The following is a 12,567-nucleotide window of genomic DNA, read 5'->3' as shown; positions in this document are numbered from 1 at the left end:
TGCAAAAATGTTAAATATTTGTGTTTAATTAACATTTGAAAAATACATATTCTTTTCTTTTTCTTTATGTTTGCTTTGCTGTAAGGTTTAAGAGGGAATTTATGATCAAAGAACAAAAATATCAAGCATACAGATTTTGTTTTGGCAAATATTCAATCACGTATGAAATGTACGGGTTTAATGTATAAAATCCGTCCACCTTTATAGTCTTAATTTAATTTGTTTCTGAAAAAAAACAAAAAAACAAAAAACAAACGAACACCATAGTACATTTAGTCTAATAAAGCTATATTTCTCTGTTCCCTGGGCAGAGATACACTTTTAATTTTGAAATTTGCACTTTACAAAAAGGTATTCATATTGAGTGTCTAAAGTTTGCTGTTATGTGAATACAGCACTACATTAACACATGTTCATTTCCAAAAGATAATCATCTGGGTAAATTACATGTTTGCATCTGTAATATAATGTTTAGTATTCTGATTTGGATTTAAATAAATGCAGTTTGTTATAATGATTATAAATCTAATAACTGAAGGCAACACTTCCCCCCTAAAGGAACAGATCACATTTTAATACACTGCATATTTTAAAACTGATTGCTTGTAAATGCATGAATTATTGCATTTGTTTTGTGTAATTTTATTGGAATTTAGCTCAATTGACTTTGCCTGAAATATTTCACAACGTGCCCTGCTGCTGTACTCCTCTGTTCTCCAAATGCAAAGCAAAGCATTGATTTTTTGTACACCAGTTAGCTTTTAATCAGCTGCCTGCAACAAATCGAAAAATACAAAATCAGACGAAATCTTAACTCATGGGTGTTTTGCATAATTTCAAAAACATTTCCTAAACAAACTACATTTGCAGAAAGATCATGCGCACCGCACGGTTTCATCTGAGCAGTATAAAAAGGCATTTTCTAGCAGGAATGAACTCACCTTGCTGTTTCTCACAGGGTTCAGAAAGGAGAAGAAGAGGAGGAAAGGAGACACAGAGGGGAAAAAGAGCAAGAGAGACTTTCTCCTGGGAACAAGCTGGAAATTATGGACCTATTCGATATCAGACCTCAGAGTGGACAACCTATCCAAAGAGGGACGCGCCCTAACTGTAACTAACAACTACTTCTGGCAGCCCTTCAACAGCCAAACATATTGTCCTGGATCAGGGCAGCCTTCGTATGGTAGCATCGAACTGGGGCAGTTTATAGGCAAGAAATCCACCAAACTACAGCATCAATAACGATATTTAAGACATTAATAACAATGCATTAAATGTAAATGAATGTGTGTTTTTTTAACAAGACACAGATTAAGCTGTAAACTATGGTACATTCAAGATTGTTTAAACATGTTAAGGTGATACACACGATTGGAAAAAGACAGATTAAAGTAAGTTTTCCACACGTTGAGACATCTGAGACAAAACGGGGGGCGATCCTGACAGTTAGTGCACATCTATTTATTTAATTATTAAACATTATTCATGCTTTTCATTATGTGTTACAACTTTTTTTTCATTCTGTGATATAACAAGAATAAATCCTGATATTCAGATTTAATTGTCAGAGTTTAAAATCTGTTTTCTCAGTTCAAACTATATGACAAAACTACATTTTAACAGAGGTTAGCACAACCATACTGTACATTAACATATGAGATGAGACTGGTTATAATATATAAAGATAATTAATTTGTCTTCATATTAACTGAAAAACTCAAATTAACAGAGTTACTATTAATCAGTTGTAATACTAATGTTATTACACTGGGAGATAATACATAATTTAAAGCAACATAAATAATGAGCATTAAGTGGTGTTTCCTAAACTTCTCTCTACAAACACTGATCTCCCACACTGCGTTAACGGAGCTACTGGGACAAATTCTCAAAAGTCAATGAGGCGCAATAATAAAAAAGCAAATTCTCCTTCTCTGTCCACCTGACCAGCCTGCACCGGGCTTCATACCTGAGCTCTCCCTTTGCAGTTTTCCCCCCGAGGGCTGCTAATACCTACTTTAAACAACCTTGGCCATTTCATTTTATTCTTCCTCCACACACAGAGCCAGGAGTGAACAGGGCCTGGCATTTCAGGGGCCACGTCACAACGCCTGTGTCTGCGCCGCAGGGCTGCAAGGAGTCCAACAGCCGAGCCATACGCGCTCAGCGGCTCCCTGCCTCGACAAACACTGTTTTGTTATCTCACGCACCCTCTCTAGCATCCTTGCTCTACTGAGAACAGCAAAACATGCACCTAATGTGCTTTATCCGTTTCATAAACACGCTCTCGTCCAGGTGCCTCCTCCGACACTGCAGCCCGTGGATCACTTCACAGCACTTTCTGTTCTGATCACTGTAAAGTTACAAAATACACCGATAGATCGAGTTCCCACTCCAGCAATGCAATTTAATGAGCTTGATAACTGCTTCAAACTTTCTGCACAGTAAAACAAAAAAAATCCGTGGCATGCTTTAAAAGGGGGCCACAGCACTGATATTGATTTAAAAGTGACAAAGATTAAAACACTGATTAGGTACAATAAATCCCACTTTAAGCTGACAGACTGTAATTGATGTGCATAATGTTATTAGCAGAACGATATCTATCTACAACAGCGCTTCATAGCACAGCTGCATAAACAGAGCTTTTATTACTCTGTAGGCTATTCCTGCAAATTTAGTGGCTCTTTCAATTCAAGTAAAATATTATTTCTACGAAGAGCAAAACATGTGGCACCATATTGGTTTTCTTTTTAAATGCGAGGCCACTGTACGTGTCTAAAACTGTACATTGCACTTATTTTTTTTATTATATTTTTAACTTCTGCCCTGTATTTTGCTTTGTGTGGTTGTCCGTGTTTTAGAGTATGTAGGCATTAAAAGTAACGGCTGTAAAGACACACTACAGTAAATATGAGCCCTTATGGTGCAGCACATAGAGGCTGTTACTGCTTTTTGGGATAATAACTAGACAACTTGTCTTTAAAGAGACAAAATAGTTTGTAGAGATACAGCGAGTTGTTGTATTAGTTTATATTTGCGCACATCCGACAAGCAAGTGCAGGCACTGATGAGCTTGGTCATATGAGGACATGCACATTCCACACTGGGGTTGTTTAAGTAAATCTAAATCTTTAGGGTATAAAAGCATTTTTTGTTTTCCTGTGTGTTTCATACAAAAGTTTTCTCCACAGTACAGCTGTTCCCGCAGGGTATTCTAGATACAATATGTTGCTGGGTACAGAAAATGAATATTTAGTGTAATTTATCTTCATATTTTAAGGCGTCTGCTCTCTTTCTTATGCAAATGTGAAATAACTTTTTGCCTGTGAATGTTTTAAGTTGTCCATATTTCATATAAAGCCATTCAAGTTACCTGGGGGTATGGAGAGAATCAAATATCAAAATATTTTTGGCCTGACGTGTAGACTGTCGGTGTTTTCACACAATATTTACACGATGAGGTTTTGATAATCGTCAGTAATGTCGAGTTAATGATGATGAAGTGGTATAAAGTTATGAAGTGGGTAAAGGCAAATATCATAATGGCTAGAAAAATTACATCGTTTATTGTTGCACAGCCTTTAAAACCAGGAAACGACAACATTTGCAATATTATGATATCCAAAATCTAACATGATATCTTATATATAGACGAGATACATTACCCAGCCATAACTATTATCATTATATATCATTATTTCTCATGTTATTATAATATTTTCATGGGAGGAAGCTGCCTTGTTCGTCATGATTATGGCTACACACACCCAGAGTTAACTCTGCAGTTCACTGGTGCTCTCTTCATTCTTCCTTCCTCCCTGTGTGTATATCATATGCACTCCTCAAGCTAAATTGGACTGGCTGGATGATGTGTAATAACCCTCTCATCTGCCCATCACCATCATCGTCACCACCAGGGTAAAGGTGTGGACAGCACGTGGGAAGCTGCGATATGACGGCCCCTGACCTCTCACACCAGCTTAGAGAGGCAGAGGGTCACACAGAGGACATGGCGGTGGAGGGAGAAGTCAATCTTATCCTTCCGTTCCGCCACAGGCCTGTGTGCAGCGACAGCAAGATGAGCTACAGGGCTTTCCAAAATCCACACTCGTTTGGCTGGGAGCAAGGCATCAGGGCCGTGTGTATTTCAAAGGAAACGCTGAGGAAAGCGCTTTTTGTGGCAGCAACCGTGCACTTGACAGTGCGTATTAGCCTGCCTCTGTGTCTTTGCTCCATCCCCACCCTTACTCAATATCCCTCAACACCAATATCTGTCATCTTTAGTAGCCAAAGTGGCATGCAGCCCATTTGTCTCACAACGGTGGAGAACTCTCCCTTGTCTCATCTTGACATGGTTCTCGTGCATACGTGTATTTTTTTGTCATCGTCCCCTACACATTACGAGCACGTCCAGTTCTAGGCAGCGTAGGGGCCGAGAGGTTAAAAGGCAGGAGGCACCGAAATGAGAGGGAGAGAAAAGCATCGGCTCTCGGACTGCTGTCAATCGAGCCCGTGCCTCTGTAATGGGGGTTGATAACCTGGCACAGAACCAACCACTAATGCCCCTTAAATGTCAGAGACTGCAGCAGAAAGGAAGGGAGACTGCAAAAACGAGAGCACATTCATATTTCATATTATGGCAGATGCTATAATGCGTTGATGCCTCACACTGAGTGCACACAAGGACACCAGGAGAAAGAAAAAGAGAAGGCAGACATGAAAAAGGGGAAATGAAAAAGGGGAAAAAAGGGGGCTTTGCAGTGGTGATGGAAGCAGCCCCATCTGATGGTTGTCTCTATTCGACAAAGTTGAGAGTGGATCTGTCTCACTCACTCTCTCCCTCTCTCTCTCTGCAGACGAAAATCTGGCAGGGTGGGGGTCGGGGGGACGGGGTTGAGTCTGGTGTTGGGGGTGGGGTTGGATTGCTGGAGAGAGTGATCTTTTTTTCCAGCGGGGTGAAAGGCGGACGGTCATGTGTGCAGAGCTCATGACAAAAGGCCCTTTTATGTGCAGCGTATGCAGATAGAGGAGGCTCCTTTGTGCACAGATGGAGATCCCATGCCTGGGTCTGCCTGCGGCGGAGAGGGAAGGGAGGGAGGAGAGGAGAGAAGAGTGTTGGTGAAGGGAAGGGAGGGGTGTCTCTGGCACTGAGTGCCATCACTGTGTCTGGTGGGGGGAGGGGGCACGGAAAAGGAGAACCAAGCCGCCCTGGTCCTGCCAGGTTCATACATTAGGGAGGAGGGGCCACGAGGCTTGCTGAGCGGATATCAAAACTGGTAACCCCATAGTGGGATCACAGAGAGAGTCGCATCTACTGTCTAACAAGTGGGCCGGGGTCAAATATTATTTGCAAATAATCCGTAGTGTTTGTTTTAACTAGCATATATAGTGCCAGAGAGTTTAGATAATTGCAGGAAATCATGTCAAACTTATCTGATACTGAGGATTATTGGATTATTAGAGAAGCTTAACCTACTTTTTACTGCCAAATATCACATGCTAACAGGTTAAACTAAAAAACATAAGCATCATCCAGCCACCACTGTGCTTTTTCAAAAGTATTTTTATGGCTTTTTTACCTTCATTAGAAAGGACAGGATGAGATTGAAAGGGGAAATGAGAGAGGACACCATGCAGCAATGGGCCACACATCAGAATCAAACCCACAGCCGCTATGCCTTTGCACATGGGGTGCCCGCTCTATCAGGTGAGCTACTGGGCGCCCCACCACTGCGCTTTTGACCAGATAAAAATGTAGCACAGGCAGTCCTGATGTGAATGATCAAGGTGAAAGCGTGACACCCAATGTCAAGTTCAGCTTCAAATTTACTCCCTGATACTGTAGATGACTCTGCCACTGTCTGCTACACTATTATCTCTGTGCCGGCGCTTCGACCCTCGTGCAGTCTCTGTTATGCCTATAATCCATCAATCTCAGGATAAGACAGTCAGCTAAATATTGAAAGCGTCTCCTCTAACCTGGTGCCACCCTTCCCCCTGAGAGACGAGGTGACTCCCACTGACATCCCGTCTGCCGAGAAGACGTCACATCCTTTAAGCGGCCTCCTCCCACTGACCAGGACATCTTAACACTACAGCCAGACAGATTCCTATCCTGCCAGAGCACCAAGTCATATGGCCCTTTTCACCAGTGGACAGATGGACAACACCCCCTCACACACACACTGACAGTCACGTTAACCCCTTCACATGAGGCTGAAGCTGCTGATACACTTGCACTGAGCTGAGACTTGTCAACGTTACAGAGATCTGCCTGGAGACGAATTAACTAACATGCTTGAAAGCTAATGAGTTAATGTTATAAAGCCAGTGAGGTCATTATCTCATTATAATAAGCTCGCTAGCTTAAGATGGTGCTTGGACAGTTGTCTTTAAATGAAACTCATGAGTTTGTGGTTTTTGACATTGGTGGTCAATTGAAAGAGGTTTAAGACAGTGGCGTAAGGTTGTTATGAGGGGCCACTGTAAACACAACTAGCAATTGTGTCTTCACATAACCAGTTAGAGAGTTGGAATTAGACAATTTCAATATACATATTATCCAGCACTCATTATTGTATATCTGACAAGTATGCAAAAGAAAATAAGAAATTATTCATTTAATTAAATATTGACTTTATAGTTTTTATAGTTTCTGTAGAATAAGCACATCATTTTGTTATGGATTGCTACTATTTTACACACAAAAAAAGACATGACAGAGATAATGTGACCTTTTCAAGGACATATATGGCAGATGGCACAATTTTTAATTTAACACGAGTTATTGAATGCAGGCATATTTCTGAGTTGGCAATCTAAATCACTTGTAAGAGACTGTTCTCTGCCGCTCCCTCTATGGGCCCCACCAGCCCACAGGCCCCAGTGCATCTGCATTTACGCCCCTGCTTCAAGGTCAAACTCATGAGATCACCATGCCAAGCCAAGGAACACAAAAACAGCAGAGGACAAATGATGTGGGCCTTCAAGCTGCGGCAGTTCTGCAATGTCAGTAATTAACTTTTTGGGATTGCCATCCAACTAGACATCCAACTTGGCGACTAGATTTTACAGCCGCAACGTTTCCACTTTCCAAAACAGTTTTCTTGACATACACCTGATTATGAACCTCTGTGTAAATAAATGAGCTGTACTAAATAATGAATCTTAAACAGTGCGTTTCTTCAAACTGCAACAGAACTGGAGTGCACACAAACCTATGTACAAAATAAAGAGAGAGAGAAAGCAACCATATGGTTCATCTAATTATATATTTTTTTAGATTTGTACACCATGCTTCCTTCGGGGTACACTGCAGTTATTTTAGCTAGCAGAGAAAATTGTAGCTGCAGGTTCTGTGATTCTTTTGGAGCCAGAAAGACATTTAGCCAAACAAAAAATTACAAAAGTACAAGGAGAACTCCCTGAACAGCACTTTTTTATTATTATTACATTTTGAACAATAGGCTACATCAATTGTACAGTCAGAGCCACCAGCAGCCATATTGAGATAGCTTTGTCCCTAAACTGTGTTTAGCTGGTTAACATAACCTGGGAAATATGGTGGTTACTACATGTTTTCTTCTTGGTACAATAAATAAATAGGGGAGGGGGAGGTAGGGAGGGCTACATGTACTTAGACTAGTAGTTCAGCTACATTGATATCTGCATGACTCAAATAGTTAATTCTTTTTTTTGAAATTTTGTGTGGTTAACTACAAACTATTTTGGGCACTAAACACTTAATTTCCTGCAACCTGTTGATTTTTTTTAAGCACCAGTTAGAGCATTTTCTGCATCGACTTATGGTGTAAAGGTTTTTAATTTTGTTGAAATAAAAGTCCACTGCTACTTTCATGTTTTTACTGAGAGGGAACAATTGCACGTGTTCAAAATAATAATGATAATAATAAAAAGCAAGCATTATAATCTACTGGTCTACATGTGGTAAGTCCACAACAGTAGTCCTGTTTAAGGATTAGCTTAATGCTAATTAGCTAAGCTACCAGTAAGCTACCAACAATGTTAGCCCTCTACCTAACTAACACTAACCTAAATATTATGTTAAGAAGTTGTTGCCAGTGTTGCTAATGGTGTGCTCATTTTGCCTGTTGTCAAAGTAAAAAAAACCACAAACAAAAAAACCCACTTAGCTTTAATGTTATTACTAGCCTTTTTATCATTAAGGAATATTCTAGACATTAACATTTAATCACTTGACTCTTGCTATGTAAAAAGGTCGCTAGTAGTTTTTTCCTGAGAATATTAATGCTCAGTTCTGCAGCTTCGGGCTTTTTTTTTTTTTCAGCCAGTTTTTCGTACGCTAAAATTAGCCAAACTGTCATAAACGATAAAGGAGCTAACGCAAGCTAACTGTAGGCAAACATTAGTTTACCTGCCCAACAGGTATTAATGACATGGAGGTCAGCCAAAGTAAATGTTTGGTGAACAAAGCCAAATATTTAGAAAACTAACGAGACAAAATTGTAGACCTCTGGAGCCACTGAAGTCCTGAAAGTCATACATTTTAATCTTGTGCATACACGTTAATTATCCTGTGTAAACAGTGTTGATTATCACTATCATTATCACAATTATCACTAATTATTTAGGATAGTTAGCCTTTTATCTTGTGTGCACACTGCAGGCCTATTATCTTGTGCGCACAAGATAAAAAAAATTCACCTTACTGGCCTTAAGGGGCTCCGTGTAAACCAATCAAACAGAGCTTAAACACCAGTGAATAATGGCGTTAAATTCAACAGGTGGCCAAAGCAGTTTCCAAAGTGATTCCCACATTGCGTTGTTATGCCAGCTATGTAAATTAGCAGTATTTTGCTAACCTGTTAGCCACAACATGCTAGCCGTGACAACATATCACCATAGCTAAATTGCTGGGAGTTTGTTTTCAGGCACTTCTACCACCTAGTGGTCAAAAAACAATAATTCAGCCTTACAAGCTTTCAAACAAATATCTAACCATGGTAGTTACATTTTTATCAAGCAAGGTTTTATAACTTTATCTGTAATGCTCTTGATGAAGTTTCCATATTTGTTGGCAGGTGTAGACCATTATACACTCCTATATCTGTCTTACAATACAGTATAAGTTTTTTTTTACTTTTTGCTTGAGAGATTTTTTGTTCGTATATAACCTCACAAACTACTACCAGTAATTCATGTAGTAAAATATCTCGAAAAAGCCATATTGTAAAGTTTGAACCATTACAAAGAGTTAAGACTCAGATTTTAACTCAACAACCTGACACTGGACTTGAATGTGCATTTTATGCCTTGTTAGTTAGCATCTCTACTACCCTGTCTCCCTTTCTCACTTAGACACTCACACACACAAGCAAGCAAAACTGATGGCGAGCCCAACAAGATAGGCTTAGGCTAATTAAAGTGATTAGGTGTTTTTGTCTGAGTACTGTCTTGGTTTGCTGGCTCTGGCCTAACCCATGTCCGCCCCGCCTGCAGTCTGCCTGCCAGGAGGCCAGGAATGAAAAGCTGGCACTTACCCTTCTCTCCTCTATCTGATCCCCTGTTGCTACCCTAGATGCCAACAAAGGTATTTCTGCCCCTAATCAACAGACAGGGAGAGGGGGAGAGATATGCAGGCATGCTTGTCTGCGATAGAAATAAAGCAACAGGGCTTAAATTCACAACAGTATGAAGCATTAGGCTACTTTTCTAACATTAAATTGCATCATTTTGAGCCAAATCAGTGCAGATAGTGCTGATACACTGCATTTCAGTAAATCTAGACTGGTGACACACTATAGGGAAATTTTGGGGAAAAAGACTGTGTGAAACAAACAAAGAGGAGGGGATGATGAAGAGGAAAACTCTTTGGCATGTTCGATATCCTCTTGTCTCAATTGACCTGTAAAATCTTCGAGACTGGAACAAATGCAAATAGCGCTGACTTGCTCTCACCAAAAAATCCTGAAGGCTTTTCAAATGAACTCACTCTCACAATGGTGGGGTGCCCAGAGCAGGGTGAATATACGGTCTGGGCTCTGAATGGCACAATGTGTGAGAGCCAAACAGGGAGCTGTGAAGTGAAGGCTCAGGACCCTCCAGGCTGCCTGCCTCTGTTGAGCTGAGCCTCGGCTGCTTCAGAGCAGCACAAAGCTGACCACCACCGCTACAGTCCTCTGCCTGGCAATGCCCGGTTAACACTGCAATACAGGCCTCAGCTCAACACTAAATTCACAATGGAAATCTACAAAAGAAACGACAAATACTAACATTTTTAATGCGGACATAGCCATGATCACGGCACAAATCTGAAAACTTTAAAATGTAGGGTGCATTATCAGGCTACAGTGAGATCTCAAAGAAGCACTACGAGGCAGAATAAATGATTTTTCTGATTTTCCACGTTATCTGTCTCATGTGCGACTGTGTGGATATAGTAACAATTTCAGCAAATATGGCAAAAATGTATTTTTATTAAAGTTTCCAACTACAGCTTCAATGCAATAAAAAAAGAGCAAGTGTTGCAGTGCAATCTGTACTGGACAAATTACTGAACTTAAACTGTGTAAAGAACTACTTAGTTTATCTTAAAACTATAAAGGTTTAGTTGCCACCTCCTTTAACCTTTGTCTTGTTGGTTCACAGCAAATCTGACGTCTAAGACATAAATATCTTAATTCCTCATTAGACATTGGTATTAGGTTGAATTTAGGTTGTGATGTCAACTTCAGTGTCAGGACATCTAATACCAATGTCAATTTGACGAAGGATACTGACGGCAGATAATGTTGATATTTGAACACATTTCAAAGAATATTGACATCTCGTCAGGAGACGGCATGGAGGACAAAAACCAACGTTTGCTAACGTCATAATGTAAACATCCACACAACATTGATGTCATTGAAAATATCTTCCCGAGAATCTGTAAACCGCTTCTCGACAAATAGTCTCCAACCCAGCACAGATGAACTGACTCATATCTTATGTACTTGACGTCAGGTGACGACCACGGATCCATGGTGCATCACTTCCAAATATTTGTGACAACTGTGTTGCCAAGGTGTTTTTTCCTCTCCTAAAGACTAATTGTAACTACTGTTGTTTCAAAGTGTATGTTTTGTTTTATCCCTTCCCTTTTTTGAATTATTTGTTGCTTTTTTCCCCTCTCTATTATTTGTCTCAACTGGACGTTACTTTATCTTGTCTCTATGTTGGACACAGATTGCTGCCTTTGCAATGTGGATATAATCTGTCCTTAAAAACCCAATAAAGAGACTTTTAAAATATCATCAACCCTATTTTTATTCCAACTAAAACTGAACATCTGTCAGACATCAGAGTCCAACATCTATCTGATGTCATACTCATGTCCGGTGCCAGCTGGGTTGCATCAGCAAATATCAATCATTAGCCATGCAACACGTTACCCTTAAGCAAGCCGCTGAAGCTCCTTTCGGCTCTCTAATATCTAGACATACTAAATGAAAACAGGAGATTGTAATACTTCTGTTCTTTGAAGTTTGTGTAATAATAAGTAAAAGTTTTTTTCCTTTTAGTTATGACACAAAATTCAAGAAACATGGATTGATTCCCTTCTCTATTTCATCAGTATAAAGTGCACCTGTCACCACTGTACTGTTTTCTGGTGTTTTTATTCTTGTACTTTTCTGCCACAGCACAACAGAAGAATGGTTTAACTGCACAATCTTGAAAATAATGATAAAAACAATTGGTATTTTATAAGCGTTCATGTGCTGCAGTCATTAGGAAGCTGCTTCTCCAAATCTCTAAAGTTAAAACTGAATAAAAATGTAATTACCGTAAATTGGTATTCATATTTTTTTGATTATAAAAGCTGAGCAAACAAACTTGTGAAATGCATTTCTTATAAGCATCTCGTTTCTCTCTGGTTATTGTGAGTATCGATGCTACAGCATATTTACATTTGTCAAAACGCTGCGACTGATACAGCAAAAGTGAGACATTTAGTCAAATTAGTCCACACCAACTTTTTAAAATCTGTATCTGGTTATTATTTAAAAGTAGTTTTAAAAAAAAGAGAGATCTGTTTGTTGCTGTACAGTTGGTTGAAACAGCACTTCACTGTACAGCCGCAGCTCCATGTCCATGACTGAGGAATGTTTTGGTAATATCTCTTTAAGAGAAGGCTGAGCCTACAGCTGTGAGAGCTCTCTGCTTTGTTGCTCCTCTTATTTCTACTTTCAAACTTCATTTTCAGCCCTTGCAAAGATATTCAGAGCCACACTCTGGACGTTGGCAGGCGATTTCACCAGCGGCCAAACTTCCCAGCGTGCCTTGCGGCGGGGCTGGCTTTGTTCGCAAAGTTAACTGTGAAGTTGCTCTGCTCGACATGAGATACAGTACAGACCCGGCTTCACTCTTACCCGTGCAGGATTACATGAGAAACTTAATATATTGTCAGGAGGATGAAGTTTTCACATGCATACGGATATTTACAGCTCTTAATTTTGCACCGTCTTTCATTACACCACTGAATATTCCTTCAAGAATCTCTTACAACTTTTGATGCATGACTATAATTTGAAAGCTGCGGTT

At 39.9% G+C, this 12,567-nt stretch overlaps 1 long non-coding RNA gene across 2 annotated transcripts in view; it reads right to left on the bottom strand.

Moving 5' to 3' along the window:
* LOC125887628 (uncharacterized) overlaps positions 1-12,567 on the bottom strand; it is a 51,938-nt gene that overhangs the window by 29,781 nt on the left and 9,590 nt on the right. The window contains exon 1 of one of the 2 annotated variants that reach the window (XR_007449191.1): positions 942-1,030. The exons of the other annotated variant lie outside the window; for it this stretch is intronic. This is a non-coding gene — a long non-coding RNA (uncharacterized LOC125887628). Of the gene's footprint in view, positions 1-941; positions 1,031-12,567 lie in introns of those variants that run through there. 2 annotated transcript variants of the gene reach the window in all.

The sequence above is a fragment of the Epinephelus fuscoguttatus genome, linkage group LG4, assembly GCF_011397635.1.
Source record: "Epinephelus fuscoguttatus linkage group LG4, E.fuscoguttatus.final_Chr_v1".
Lineage (NCBI taxonomy): Eukaryota > Metazoa > Chordata > Actinopteri > Perciformes > Serranidae > Epinephelus > Epinephelus fuscoguttatus.
The sequence above is the reverse complement of the archived record's forward strand: the minus strand, read 5'-3'. Positions and strand labels throughout refer to the sequence as shown.